Here is a 14,743-nt window from a genome sequence, read left to right on the forward strand (position 1 = left end):
GCGGCCCTGGGCTGCAGCCCCTAAAGGCCCTGCATTAATCTGGCTCTGAATGTAAAAGCTCCCTATAACCAGTCACAGGCCAGCTTGCACATGTCAACAAGTCTGAGTTATTGGCTCTCCTGGATTATTCTTTTTGACCGGCTCCTCCCTTCCGTGTTCTATATGAAATTATCAAACAATCTGCATGGGCTGCCAAACCTCAGTCGTTTGCTATGTCTGACAGACAGAATGATCTAGTGGACTAGAATATGGGAGTAGGATCCAGGAACTCCTGGTTTTTAATGCTGCCTCTGACGCTTTGAGTGACTTTGTGAATGTAGGCAAGTTGCGTAATCTTTCTGGGCCTCAGTTTCTCCATCTGTAAAATGTGTCTGGTACGTCTTTCATAGGAGGGCAAGGATGTGGGAACTAATGAGGTTTTACAAAAGGCTTTGAGATCCACCTATAAGTGACCATATAAGTGCAAAGGACTGTCCTTAGCCAAACAATCAACAGTTTTGTTGATGCAGCTACATGAAAACACAAGCGCCAGATCCAGCTGGTGTGAATCAGCAGAGCTGCAGTGTCGTCAATAGCACTGCACCAATGTATACAGGCTGCAGCTCCAACCCTGCCGCCTGCTCCCCTTTGCTCTGAAATGAGCGCAATTGTGTGTCAAGCAAAGAATTGTACAGGTTTCCATCTTTTTTACAAGAATCTGTGAACAAAAAGTCTCAGGGCTTGGCTGGCTGCATGAAGAAGTCTACACAACATCTGAGTGCCCAGCATTAATGCTCTACAGAAGAGGGTTTCATTTTTATTTGGAGATAATCCAGCCAAATTCTCACTGGGCAAGACTGAGAGGTAGGGGAAGGTATGGGCTCATGAAATGCAAAATCTGGCACAGAGCCCAGCAATAAAAAAAAAATAATCGAACAAACAAGGTTGAAAAAACTCTCTCTAGCTCCTACATGGAAAGAAAACCCCACGGTTCAAAGAATCTTCCCCTGCCAGTCAGCGGGTTCCCAAATGTCATTTTGTTGTCGATTTGTTTGGCCTTTAGAAGCAGAAAAAAAAAGTGATGTTGAGAAAAAAAATAAACCACCAGATTAAATATTAACAGTGGCGGGTTCCTTCGCCCCCTGCCCACAATGAAATGCAGCTTCCTTGCTTAGGGGCTTAAAGAAATGCCAGTGCTTGACTTGAGAAACCCAAATTTCAGCTACACTGTTTCCGTTCACCAGATCGTCATAAACAAGCTGCTTAATAAACCCTGCCAAGTAGAACGCTGGAAGCCAGAAAGAGCTTCCATTCCATCTGAAACAGACACTGGCTTTTCTACCTAGGAACTACCCTTCCCTGTCCCAATGGGACCATTGTCCTCTCTGCAATCCCCAGAGAATAGGCTACAGAACCTACAACAGTGTGAACACCAGCATCCCCTGCCCTCTCACGGCAAGACGTCCAGCAGCAACTCCTGGCTCGCGTCAACTCCCCTCCTCCACCCTAAGGGTTTGTCCAAAATCCAGTTCTTGATGTTACCTTGGCAGGAGCCCATTGCATGAGAAGTAGTAACAGAAAGGCTACAGCTGGCCCTTAAAGGGACACTCAAGATAAAAACGGTTGGGTGAATTCCCTGCTATGCTGCATCCTATGCTGCATCCTGTACATTCCCTTTGGGATCGGTGGGACTGGATGGGGGAGCCAGACTCAATCCAGTATTTGATCGCCTGTTTTAAATTCCTTCTCTCCGGGCCTGATGCAAATACTTCCAAGCTCCGTGTTTGCTGCCGTGATTACAGCCAGTGGGAGTGGGACTAATCAAGGCGGCAAGAGAAGCACCTGCTCTTGCTACCAAGGTATCCTGAGATAAGTGGGGGCCCAATCTTGCAAACACTGAATTCAGTGCAAGCTTTGCCACTCGCTGCAATGGAAGCAGGCTCAGACCTTCCTTCCGCCACGACTCCTGCGGTTGGTTTACATGCTGCACTACAGAACACCGGGTGTGATAACTGGGCCCACAAACACACCCTGCTTGTAAGCTTAGCTCGTTAAACTATGTGAAAGTTCATCAGATGACACAATAACCTATCAAATGTTAATGAGCAAAGGTACGAAAAGGAGACAGAATGACTCTATTCCTCTAAACAAAACCGCTTGTGGCTCCAGTCCGGTGGGGGGGCATGGAGGCTCGGGGCTTCCCCCCCCCCACAAGCCAGCACAGCAGCTCCAGCCCTGCAGGGGGGCACTGACATTCCGGGCTTCCCCCCCAGCAACGGGGTGAGCTGGCGCTCAGGGCTCCTGCCCTGCAGGGGGCGCCGTGGGCCTGATTAAATTAACCACGGGACGGGGGGTCCGGGCCTGGTTCCCTAGGGTCCCCACCCCTCCCTTACACGTAGGAGCTGGAGGGGGGACACGGCAGTTGCTTCCCGGGAGCCACGCGGAGCAGAGGCCAGCTGGAAGCCTGCCAGCCCTGCTGCACGGCACCGCCAACCGGACAGTCGAGGGCCCGGTGAGCGGTGCTAACCAGAGCCACCAGGGTCCCTTTTCGACCCAGTGTTCCCATCGAAGACCAGGCATCTGGTCACCCTCGCAAGCCAGGCCTAATTGGTGCACAAAAGAGTGAGGAGACAGGCTAGTCCAGCCACCATCCCCTTGATGGGTTCTTAGAGAAGGGGACTTGAGGGGAGAAGACAGAAGGACAGATGGAGGCTACTGGAGTGAGCTCCATCATCATGGCTGCCACGCCCTCCTCTCTTGGTACCCTTGGCCTTCGTCACCCTGATCCTGAGCGATGTCCTGGCCAGACCGAGCTAAAGGGAGGGACCCAGGTGACATTGCCACCCCGACCGGCTCCAGCTGAGTCCAAAACACCACCAGGGATAAAACAGGATTGGACTTTAACAGCAGCAGCCATAAGTACTGACTCAATGGGCGCTCCGGGGCTGGAGCACCCTTGGGAAAAAATAGCGGGTGCTCATCACTCACTGGCAGCCCCGTGGATCAGTGCTTCCCCGTCTCTCCCAGTGCCTCCCGATCAGCTGTTCAGCGGCGTGCAGGAGGTGGGGGGGGAGGAGCGGGGGCAGGAAGAGGCGGGGTAGGGTACGGGTTTGGGGGAAGGGGTGGAATAGGGGCAGGACCTGGGGTGGAGTGGGAATCGAGCAGCCCCCAGGACCTGAAGAAGGTGGCGCTTGTGGCAGCAGCAGCAACAGCTCAACCCATCTCACCTAACTTCTTTTCTTTTCCCCGAAAGGACAGTTATCGGCATCTCTGATACCATCGACGAGACTGCTGAATAAGGGGGGGTTTCCTTCTAAAGCTCTCTGCAGCGCATGGGACTGGGAACAAGGGATGCGATCACGAGAGCCTGATTTAATGCTTTACATTTCAAGGGCTTTAACTGTTTTTCCTTCTTTTCTGTGTCTTTAATGAAAGGTTAACAGGATTTTTAATAGCGTGTTTGCCATGGTACTAAGCAGACTGTATACCAAACCCCAAACCTTGTTTAACACTGTTTATTGTTGCACAGTAACTGGGTTTTGTGAACACCTTAGGCCCGTTTATTCCATCCAATTTAATTCAAAATACCCTTCAACCTGCCAGGGTCTGAATGGGGGACACCATGACACGGATCCAAAGAGAGGGACACAGAAAAAAATCATCTATGCAGGAAATTGAAAATGCCCTGGGATTCCTTCTGTCAGTGCAAATAACTCTCCTTAGAGCCTCAACTTAATGATTCTTTGCATTTTATGTCAGTAATTTTCAGCAATAAAAATAAAGCGGGAAGAGGGCATCAAATGCGTGTTTGGAATATAGGTAACCTGGGGACACAAACGAGTGACGTCTGAAAACGAGATGCCTGTGGAGAGGCATGTACCACACTCAGCGTGGGCAGTGAAACTAGACCAGGTGGTCTCGGATCAGTGTCACTTCCTGCTTCTCAGGGAGGATCACAAGGCTGCAGCCTGGGGGTTCCAAGCTGTAACATCATAACCACCCATCGTGCTTGGGTGGAGCAATTCCTTCCTTCTACCAACCAAGGATGCACACTAGCTGATCTGGCCCTTCATGGTCATCCCTTTCAGGGCATGCTCTGAGTTGATGCAGAATACTTCCTGCAAGGTGCCTTCCATGGGAATTAAGGGCCACCTAACAAGATTGTGCCCATACATGTCATTCTGCTTTGTGGTTCAGATATGGGTTTCTATGAGCTGACGTGTTTGCCCCGCTGATCAGCAGGGGAACAGCCCCTGAGGATCAAATCGTCATTTACTTCCTTTGATGTTTCCAATGGTCAGAAAGAATTTCACACCTTTTTTGAGGTGCCACTCGGCTCCCGGGAATGCCACAGCTTGTGGGAGTGGTGCTTAGAGGCAGAGCTAATTGGCTTACACACTTTTGGGCCGCGTAAAAATAATACGTACAGTTCTGATGATAAGCTAGGCTAACTGAGTGGCCCCAGAGAACAGCTGCTCTGAGGAGGAGGATGGTTTGGTGATTAAGGCACTGCACTGGCACTTGAGAGATCTGAGTTTTATTCCCAGATCTGCCACAGACAACCTGTGTGACCTTGGACAAATCACTTCATCTCTCCATATAAAATGGAGACAGTAATACTGAGCTATCTCCTGGAGTTGTGAGGACAGAATAAGTAAGGCAGAGAGATTTTAAGCCATATTAGTGGGGGAGGAGAGAGATATCTGTTCCTTTTGTCTAGTCCAATCTGAATTCTGTGAAAACTCTCAGACTGCAAAAAGTTCTGTCATTAAGAACAGCTAGTGAACACGTAATGAACCTAATGAGATAATACCCTAATTCCACTGAATGATCAAATGCTTCATGCGAACTCTTAAATTACAGCTGTTGAAATTAATGGTAAAGCAATTCGCAGGTAGTCTAGAATTAGACTTATGAGAATTGAATGCCCAGAGCTAAATGTAACTAATAAAATCTGACAGGAATCGCAATCTGTGGAAGGCAAAGAAAGAAAGAACCTGGGTTTTCTTCTGTCCCCTCTGTGTGATGTTTGGTAAACGTGGTGCTCCGTACTGCTAGCGGGTATTTGGGGCTATAATCTCCACTGTCATTTAACAGCAAATTCTCATGTTTTAGCACATTTGTTATATATGGTGGAAGTTCTGACAAAGCCGGATCATTTAACAAGTGGGAAATTGTCATCTCTTATAGCTTCCTTTGGGTAATTAGCTATAGTGTATCATATTGTCAAAACCAATATTACATCATTTACTCAAAAGGAAAAATATTGGTAGTTACTACAAAACATGGCATTATCCAGGGTATAGGGCACTAAACTTAGACTTGGTTGTTCTGGATTCTGTTCCTAGCTCTGCTGCTGACCTTGGGTAAGTCATTTCACCTCTTTTTTGCTTCTGCTTCCCCTGACACCCTACGTTTGTCTTGTATATTTAGCTTGTAATCTCTCTGGGGCAGGGACTGTCTCTCACTATATGTTTGTACTAGGCCTGCTCAAAAATGTTCTGTCAAAACTGTTTTTTCAATGGAAAATTGGGCTTGTGACTATATGAAATTTTTCCATGGAAAGTGTCTGCTTTCTGCAGAAAATGTTGACTTTCCAGCCAAAAAGCAAACACCCAAAGCCCAAAAAGTTTCCTGTAAATCGATGGCATGGCATTTGTGACCACCTCTGTTCCAGGACCGGTGTGTATCATGTAAACAAACAAGTTACACTAAGAAAACACCCAGTCTCTATGTCACTGATTTTAACTCAAGTGGGAAAGTGACTTGCCCTACCATTTGGCAGAGGGCTAACACTATTATAAGATCCTGTATACAATGAAATCCTTCTATAAGGATTAATTTGTGTATCAAACCCACATACACACACACCTTGTTTTTTGGCTCAGCTGTTACATTTGGATCCACAACACTGTGAACTTTCCACACGCGGAGAAGCAAAATCATCATCTTGCAAGGGAAAAGCAAGTTTGACTGGGCATTTTAATACCATGGCTGATCAGTCAACTATAATTGGTTCTACTGTGAATAGAATTCCCACAAGCGGTAACATTCTTTACCCACAGCTAAGGGGCACTGAGGAATGTATGAAATTCTTTCCTACCTTTGAAAACATCAAAGAACACCAAAAATAAACTAATCCCAGCCTGATCCTTATGGCTGAATGACTTGTCGACAAATACTAGCAAGGGGCAAACTCAACAGCACTAGTGGGATGTCATTGATTATTATAGTCAGTAGCAGCCCATAAGTACTGTAGAAACACATGGTGAAAGATAGTCTCTGCCCCAAAGAACTTACAGTCCAAGTATGAGACAACAGGTGGCTACAGACAGACTGACGGGGGAGTACAAAGAAACAATGAGACAATATTGGTCCATGTGACAGGATGTGGTCTCTGCTACTAAAGTGGCTTTAGTGAAGTGTGGACCTGATCCTACAAGCCTTATTCATGTAAAAAGTCTCATTAAAGACAATGGGGTTACTCTAAGGTTTAATCTGGAGAGTTAAATGGACACCGCAAGACACAATTGCTAGAACCAAAGGCTGTTGCAGGTCACACTTCTTCAAGCAAGTGTCACACGTTAGGAGAAAAATCAAGGTACATTAGCAAATTGTTGGTGGGAGGCTGGCATGCAGGTAATTGAAACGCTCATTGCTGTACATTGGTGAAGTCCTCTCACTTACCCGATGGAGACGGTTATTGGGCCTAGCCCAGAAAAGCAGGGAAAGATGTTACTAATCTCTCATCATACGTGACGCACATGCTGAACTAATCAAGAGGAAGGTTTGGAAGGTTTTCAAATAAAAGAGGGTGTGGAGTATATTTTAGTTCTGGTAGCCCTGGGGCTGCAATACCTTTCACACTCATAAACTGCAGGTGCTCTGGTGATTGTAGGCACTTGTCTGTGCTGCCTTCACTAGCATTAGTATTGTACCTAGTAGCCATGGAGTAACTCAGTCCATGGTAGCCCCTTTCTGCTGGCTAGTTTAGAGACAAAAGCTTCTTAGAGGCGAAGATCCACTAATACAATGACAACAGGCATCTGGTTCTTATAGAGCAGACATTCCCACATAGTATATGATCTTAGTGAACCACATGGCCCAATCCCCTTACAAAGAATCGAGGTTAATATGTTGCACTTCATAACCTTTCTGGCGGAAAAAGCCAACCCTTTGTTTTAGAGGTGGGCCGAAGGCGTACTCTGTCATGCAAACCTCTCTGAACGCTGGTGGGTCTGATACAAAAGGAGCCTACATCCAAACCACCACTGATTTTAGGCTTGCAGAACCAAACCTAACCCTGTTTGTCCACTACTGAGATGGGACAGAACCAAAACCTTTTACTCAAACACTCTCCTTGCCCAAACTTTGGGAGTTCTGATTAAATGGACCCGAATTCCAAATAAGCCCAGGTGCCGGCTTTACAAAGCCAAGCCTGACTGATAAGGTTTGGCAAAACCAACCCCCACCTTGGCCTGTCCTCCCTTTACTCCCAACACTGTGGCCTCATGCACTTACATGTAATGCGATGCCAGAAAGGTTCGCAATACAGGGTTTGATCCCACGGATCCCATCTGAGAACCATGCAGTGGGGGGTGATGGGAGGGGAGTTGGCTCTTTTCCTTATGAAGGGGTCTGAAAGCACTGAAGAGCCACATCGTTAGCTGAGTCCACAGCCCAGCAGGCATCTCAGAAAGGCTCTAAAGCCTTCCCCAGACGCCAGCTCTAACTAAGGGGAGTTCCATCCAGGACAGCAATGGGAGATACCATAGAGCAGTGTTTTGAAAATCCCCTTGAGCTGCTGCAGGGAGCTCACTAGCAGGCACATTCAATCAACAAGACTTGGAGAAATGCAACTCCCAGAATGACCTACAGGAAACACCACCCCTCCGCCAAGGGGGAGCAGTTATGTGCACTGAGCTCTTGGAGGAAGTATGCTCGGGAGGGTCTTGTACTGTAGTGGACAACAAGGAATGAAGATGTTGTAGAACAAGCCCCCAAGGCATGTATTGTTACTGGGGACTTGGCGCTCTAGTACAGGCTTACAATGCCATCTCAGTGCCAAGAGCTCTCTTCAGTGGTCTTCTAATCTTCTTCAGAGCACCCCACTGCGACCCCCGGCCCCAGCCAGCCTGGGCCAGGGCAGAGCACTGGGAACTGCAGTAGGGGGGCTGGGGACGGAGCATGAGCAGGGCCATGCCCGGCTGTCTGGGGAGGCCCAGCCTCCCCCAGCCTATGATACCTGCCACCCATAGTGACCTTCCCTGCCCAAGATGACTACATGTAATCGTGGCCTTTCAAGATTTTGTATCTAGGCAAGTAGACCAGCTCTGTCCACACTGAATGCAGTGCCATGTCCAAACAGGATCATTTTACTGGGCCCATCTGATTTTCCTTCTGCAAAAGGCACTTTACAATCATCAGCAACTGCCCCTGAGTGAACTCAGTAAATCCTACCAATGAGAGATGCTGCCTGACTCACGTAGAGAAAATTAGCAGAATAAGATTAACATTGATCCTGAATTTTGCACCAACACCCACTGGAGGAATGTCCTAGAATGTCTTGAAGAATAAGCCCAGATCTGCACAGATCCATCAGTGTAACATTTATCAATATTTATTCCACCCCTTCTGACAAGAAAACTCAGCAGATGAAAGCTGCTTCTGTCTGCTGGCAACAGCTTAATACTGATGACATATGTCTCCTCTTATGGGTCTCACTCGTCAACGGATTCACCTTCTGGGTAAGTCTGTAACTTCTAAATCCCAGGAATAGGTTTTGGAAGCACACCTGGGACATAAAATCCAACACACATGCTCTGCATGGAATAATCCTTCCAGGGGACCAGGAGAGCTGGATTATTAAGTTACCTGGTTCTGGGTTAGGATGCACCAATACAGCGTATTGGCACCTCTTTCATGCTGCTTTATTGTTCTCCAGAAGCTAAGCTTTCGGGGTTTGTTTTAAAAAAACTGCTGTGATTGCTGAAAGCCTGGAAAATGGGAACCAAGTGCAACTGGTGCAGTGCTGTCTGCAAATCCCAAAACAGTAGCTCGGAGAGGTGTGACCTGCCCCATTCCCCTCAGTGGGTGTGAGCGCAGATGCCCAGGGTACCTGTACACTGCAATAAGAGACACATAGCAGGGCCGCAGCTGGCCTGGGTCAGCTGACTCAGGCTCACAGGGCTATACAATTGCAATGTAGACATTTGGGCTCAGGGTTAAGCCTGTGCAGACTGGTCAGTTACCAAGTTGCAGTCAGGAGACGATTAGCGGGGTCAGGGTCGAGCCATGTCAGGATACCAGGAAGTCAGGGTCAGGCACCAGGTTAGAGGCAGCAGAGTCAAGGATGAACAGAAGTCAGAGTCTAGGGGCCACAGCAAAGTGAGGTCTGGAGCAGAAGCAAAGGGACAGTCTACATCATTGCTCAGACAGCTCCCTACGCTGACTTCCTGGTTTATATACCAGCATGAACCAATCAGTGGGCTGCGAGGGGCTGCCACTCAGGGCCTGCTGGGCGGTACTTCCTGTAGTGTCTAGCTTCCTATGCTCCTCCAGCACCAACCCAGACTAAGCTTCCAATGGCAACCTGGAAGCATCAGCAGCCAGCTACCCCTTTAGTCGCAGGTTCTTGTCCCGCAGCCCCTTACAGAGGAGGTGAAGATCACATAACCTACCATGAGTGGCAGCTGGGGCTTGGGAAAGCACTCTATTCCCCTGACCCCCACAAAGGAGGAAGAAAGCTGAGCTCAACAAGGCCTCTGAGAGTCCCCAAGGGAAAGCCAAGCTCCAGGGGGACAGACAAGCCTAAGTGAGGGGAACAGGGTGACCAGATGTCCTGATTTTATAGGGACAGTCCCAATTTTTGGGTCTTTTTCTTATATAGGCTCCTATTACCCCCCACCCCCTGTCCTGATTTTTCACACTTGCTGTCTGGTCACCCTAGAGGGGAAGCTACACCGTGGGGGCCCAGCATAGCCCATAGCTGTATTCACATGCACACAGCCTTGAGCTAGTGCGGTACCAGCAGCAGTGCAGCCTGGTACCCCCCCAGATCTAGGCGGGCTTGTACGTGGTATGGCTCAGGCGTGCCTCTGCCGCTGTTACGATGCTCTGTATACTTGCACTAGTGCGAATGTGTGGACACGAGCAGGGGAATCACAGCCCTAGCTCATAGTATAGACATAGCTATTGAGGGAAGCTGGGCCCAAGGAATTCACTCCGCTGTGGGCGGAGTACCGCTACCTTTCTTCTCTCCAGTGTTACCCCTGCCAGGGCGTTCTTTTTTCCCCGCGTTCATTCCTTTGGGCACTCGCTGTGGGTACAGCTCCTCCAGCTTCTCTTCGAAGGCTACTTGTCTTGCTGTCTTCTGGCTCCTGCGAGCAGACTGTCCTCTGAAGCAAACTAAACGTCTGTGGAGTGGCTGGCTCAGCTGCCCCCTGGAATCATGCCCTCTTCCTTTCATCTCGCGTGGCCCCCCTCCAACAACATATTACCTCAAATCTCCCTCGGCTTTAGATCAAGTATTGAGGGCCAGAATGGCCATTTGTCTCCTGTTTGGAACATTCTCTCTAGGTGAGAAATGCTTCTCTTTCCTTTTGTATTCAACAAGGGGCCAGGGTTACGCTGGTGTAAGCAGGCGCCGCTGCCTAGATCTATCCGTTAGCTCCAGGTCTGAATTTGGCCCCATCCATTACCTGCCCAGCTCCGCTCTGTCTACGTTTGAAGGCAGGGGGTGCACTGCGTGAGCCTGGTTTCTCCAGACGCGCAATCTGTGTCTGCGGAAATGATGGATCTGGGGGAACATTTGGGCATTGTTCCGATAACTAGCCCTGTGACACGGGGGTAAGTAAACAGCCTTAAAGGAGATTAACTGAGGACTCTTAACTTTCCAGCCAGTTCAGAGACATTCCAGAGCAGTGAAATCAAACCTGAAAAGTGTTCAGGATGGTTCCTGGCCAGGCGTCACCCAGTGACTCTGCCAACAAGGAAAAGAAGCTGCTTCCACCTCGTCACTGGGCAGTCTTTGCATATGGGCCTCCTCCAATCTCAATCATGGATTTAGAGACAGCTGCAATCACGTGATTATTATTTGTATTACAGTGGCACCTAGAAGCCCCACTGTGCTATAGGCACTGTGAGAGATGGATCCTGCCCCCAAGAGCACACAGGCAAATAACAAGGACAATACCTAGTGTCGTCAGGAGATGTCTAAGCACTTTTCCTATTATACAGATTGGGAAACTGAGGCACTGAGTGGTGAAGGTCACCGAAGGAGCCAAGGAGACTAGAACCCAGAGTCTCCCCAGTCCCCATCCTGTGCTGCAGGCAGACATTGCCTGACTAAAGAGACAAGACAAAGGGTGGGAAGAAAGCGAGTATTGCTATCCTGCCCGTACAGCAGAGGAACTGAGACCCACAGAGGGACCCATGAGTCCTAAATCCCAGTGTAACGCCCTACATACAAGATCCCTCTTCCTCAAGTCAGATGATCATACCAGCCTGCATCCCACCCCTTAGAAACCCTGTGAAGGGCCACTCCTGCTCCCAAGGAAGTCGCTGGCAATTTTCACTCAGCGCAGGGTGGGTTGCATACATTTCAGAAAGCAGGTTTTTTCAATTGTGAGTGTAAATAAACCCCCGGGCCATCCCCAGATCCTGTGTAAGTACAGAGCAGAGCACTGTATTCAAACCCCCCCGCACACACGCGCGCACACACACTTTTGTTTGGCTATATATCCTTGAAGTCGTCTCTCTTGATTTGACATTTCGGGTCTGCACTAGGTGAACAATGCAAGCTAAGCACCTAGCCCCTTGGAATCAAAACATAACAAGACTCATGTGAATGCCTCTTGGTCCTTTTTAACCTCAGATCTCTCAAGAGTTATTAATACCATACATGTGGGTCTTTCGTACCCTGTGGGATAACATCTGGGGGATATTCATCATGGCCACCGCAGATTTCATACCCCCCTCTTCCCACAAAATGAAATGGGTCACATCTGAACACCACACCGCTTGATGTGGAATCATTAGCATGCACAGACTTCCAGTCCAATTACTTGACAGATGAAATCAAGATCCGTTGGTCTTATTGTTTGCATCTGGTGCACCGCATATATATATATACACACTTTTCTCCTCTCTGCTAATCCGCGCCCTCGTTCTCAATGTGAACTAATGTTCACTTCATCTGGATGTCATTGAGCATTGTTCGGCATATGGAAATGTATCAAGCGCGCCATAATAAAATTAGCCCTACACAACATCAATTATCCATAGCACCTTCAGAGAAAAAATAGTATTTCCTGCTTCTTTATACACCCATTTTTCGGGAGAGTAGCCCATTGTTTTTCTTCCTGTAATAATTTGTGACTTGAAAGGGTTTGTTCTTTCAGCCAGCGCCGACCAAAGCCAAGGCAGATCAGAAAGTGGACTGTATATATTTTCATTTCTCCAGCCCAGCCACTGCCTTCTTGCTGGTTGATTTTACTCAGAGGAACAATTATGCATTGTGTTAGCCATTAGGGTCAACAATACACGGTCAAAATAACCCCAGAACCTGGCATCAGGAATATTTTAGGTGCTGAAGTCAGCACAAAGGTGTGGGAGTCTGAAAACGCTTGCTGTGAAAGGCTCTGAGCAATGCGCCAAAGTCTGAACAGATTTCTGTTTGATCCAAATCATAGACTACATGAACAAGATCCTCAGATAGTGTAACCCATTATGGCTCCAATGAAGTGAGTGGAGCAATGCCAGCTGAGGATCTGCCCCAGTATATAAGTAATTGTGACAATATCAGACTCAAATGCCTGACATCAAAGGTACTATTATATAATAGATATGTGTGATAGAATTCCTTGCCAATCCTTACGTGCGTTCAGAACTGGCCTTGCTCTTGCAACTTCCCTTGACGTTTGGATATGGCCACTCAAAGACCCTGGCAGGGGTAATGGTAGCTAAGGTTAGGTGGATAGATGGAGCTGGGAAATGAAGAAGTTGTCTCGGCTCTTTAATGAAGTTATAGGTAACATGGTTCATGGTCTCAACCAAACACCTACCCAGGTTCCAGGGACCTCTTTGGAGAACCGCGTGTTCACCAGAAGGAAATGGAAAAGCTGCCTCTCCAGGAATGCTGAGCAGTGAGTTGTGCTGCGGACAAGCTTTCTGCAAGATTGGAAAGCTAAGGAATATTGTCCCCACGGTGAAACGAGCTCCTCTCTGAGATGGTGACAAGGAGAGCTGACTTGTGAAAACACTTTCAGGGCTGTTCATTCATCTCCGAAAGAGAATTCCGAGTCATAGACTCATAGACTTTAAGGTCAGAAGGGACCATTATGATCATCTAGTCTGACCTCCTGCACAATCACCGACCATGTTCATGTCCCATGAAGATTCCAGCACGCCCACTGCAGTCAATGGCAGTGCTAAGACACTGGCGGGGGGCTCAAGAGATCGGGGTTTATTTCTGGGATCTGTCACAGACTCCCTGTGCTATCTCATGTAAGGCATTTAATTTCTCCTGGTCTGACCCCTCACCCTTGCTCCAGCCCCTCCTTAAGGGGCCCTACAACCTCATATCTATCTGGAGCAGAATTCCACCAACACAGACACTGTGGGAGACAGCCAAGATTCACCTCCTGAGACCCCCATGGCAAGCCCCAGCACAAGGGGTGGCATTCTGGGGACAGGGACCCAGAACACAACGTTGTGGAGCCCATAAGGTAGCGTGGGGAGGCTGCTGTCACTTGGATGTGCCCCCAGGGCTGTCCCTTACCATGGTTTTGTACAATGCCTACTGCAATGAGGCTCTGAGCTCAGTGCGGGCTGCTGACCAATATCATAACACAAACAATAATATTAAACGCTTCTGAATTCAATGCCTGGTGCCGTTTGGACTCCAGCCTTCCTCCATAATGAGACTGCGCTAAAGCGGCTACCGTGAAGCCCTTAGACGGATGTGGATTTGTTACAATGCTATGAGCTGTGACCACCCGTCTGGGGTGTTTCTTTTTAAACAACTCTTTTACTTCACAGCAACATGCCACTTTGTATGCCAAGCAGCCACCTTCAGCAAAACAGCGCTCCAATATTTAGCAACAGTCAGTCCAGGGCTATGCCTGGGTGAATGAAACTTCCTGTTCCTCAGATTACTAACGGAAATCACATTTCCACGGCTGGTTCAGTCTATGACTGAGCTCCCTAAAGTCATTTACTGTAGTATTGAATTAGGGGAGATGAGGCAGTTTAATTCTTGTCGTATGTTCCCCACCGTGCTCTTGCTGCTTTTAAGATGCTGACGCTTCATTTGAAAGTCTCTGCTCTGCGGCAGGACGGGAACGTGTGGGCTACCCAGAGGAAGCATTAAGGTCTTGCTCCTCCATGAACTATCATTGTTCTGCCACACACAGAGATTGCCATCTCACAATGGGGCTTTCAAATAAAATGCACAGGAACGCCTGGGTTTGCTGCAAGTGCGTTTGCACCACGATTGATGTAACACACCCCAAAACAGAACGAAAGAAGCTTGCAACTGATGGAGAGGAACTTTGCATCCAGTTGAAATCAATTTAAAGAGCTGGAAAGCAGGACTGAGGTAACTGTAGCCTCCTCACTGGAAAAAGGTGGATCATGGAATGAAGGAGAGCACCAGGGAGAGAGGAAAAAACATCTGTCAGGAGAAGGGGAGAATGTTGTCAGAGGACCAAAGGAAGAACCAGAGGAGTGAGAACGGCAATGGAGGTCCCTTGGGATTCCCTTT

The sequence above is a fragment of the Mauremys mutica genome, chromosome 11 (genome assembly GCF_020497125.1).
Source record: "Mauremys mutica isolate MM-2020 ecotype Southern chromosome 11, ASM2049712v1, whole genome shotgun sequence".
NCBI classification, from domain to species: domain Eukaryota; kingdom Metazoa; phylum Chordata; order Testudines; family Geoemydidae; genus Mauremys; species Mauremys mutica.